The sequence below is a fragment of the Pteropus vampyrus genome, unplaced genomic scaffold (genome assembly GCF_000151845.1).
Source record: "Pteropus vampyrus isolate Shadow unplaced genomic scaffold, Pvam_2.0 Scaffold382, whole genome shotgun sequence".
NCBI lineage: Eukaryota > Metazoa > Chordata > Mammalia > Chiroptera > Pteropodidae > Pteropus > Pteropus vampyrus.
Window position 1 is genome coordinate 601495 of NW_011889163.1, and position 1361 is coordinate 602855.

Genomic DNA, 1361 nt, shown 5'->3' on the forward strand with positions numbered 1-1361 from the left:
GCAGAGGCTGGAAGGAGGCCCAGGGGAGCGTGTCTGTGCTGGGTCAGTGACGTGTCAGGCAGGCCTTCTCGGGAGCAAGAGCGTGTGTCCTGGGTGGGCCACCGGTGAGCGGTGCAGACATTCCCTCGGGCCCTTTCTGTACCCACCCTGAGCGGAGAACGCCCTCAGCAAAGGAGAACCAGCCAGTGAGGGCTCGCGAGGAATCGGTGACAGCCAAAGTGAAGGACCTCGCCCGCGACAGAGTGAACGGGGCCTCCGAAGAACCCCCCCAAATCAACGGTTAGACTTATTTATCTATGACAACAGCAACTGGTTACTCCTCCCACAGCTGTTGGAGAAGGTGGGCGAGGAGGTGAGCGGGGACAGAGGCAGGTGACGAGGAGGAACAGCCACACTCCGCCGGGCTGCTTCTGTCCTGGAGGGAGAGGTCCAGCCACCAAAAGAATGTGCCGGCGTCGACCCGGCGTCCTCGCTTCTAAATCAAGACTGCGCTTTGCGTGTGAAAATGGGCACAGCCTTGGAATTACCTGCGAACGCTCAGGAAATTCTCGGGCCTGCCAGAATATCCATTCAGCGACAAGGTAAGAACATCCTCCACTAGACAGATGTCAAAGGGAGCTCCCGCCTCCGACGTTCCCATTACGTCACCGTCACCGTTGACTCGTTCATGCTGCACGAAAAAATTTAAATATTGGATGGGCAGAAACTGTGTCCTTTCAGCCTAGCGTGATGCACGGTAAATACAAGTGATTGAGTAAATATTTTGCATTGGTTGGATGAATGACATGAGACTGAAGATCTCCTGGGTTCAAGTGCGTGCGTGTGTGTGTCTGTGTGTGTGTGTGTGTCTGTGTGCATGTGTGGGTGTGTGTGCATGCGTGCATGTGTCTGTGTGCGTGTGTCTGTGTGCATGCGTCTGTGTGTCTGTGCGTGTGTGGGTGCGTGTGCATGTGTGTGTGTGTCTGCGTGCGTGTGTCTGTGTGCGTGTGTGCGTGTGTGGGTGCGTGTGCGTGTGTGTGTCTGTATGCATGTGTGTGTGTGTCTGTGCGTGTGCGTGTGCGTGTGTGGGTGCGTGTGCGTGTGGACATCATCTTGGCTCACTAGTGGCCCACCCTTGGCAGAATTAGGGAGCCTCCTTCTTCGTTTTCCTCGGACTCCCCATTTACCTCCAGGTCATGACGCAGAGGGCACCTGTTTATATGTGTTTTTAAGGCCCGCGGCCTGGAAAACACAGAGAGATCTGAGTGGCCCAGGATCTGAGTGGTGCAGGCCAGGCTGACGGAAGAGCAGAAAGCCAAGGCCAGCCAGGGTTTCAACGCACAGGAGGGCAAAGGCTTTCGCTGGGAAGGAGTCGAAGGAAG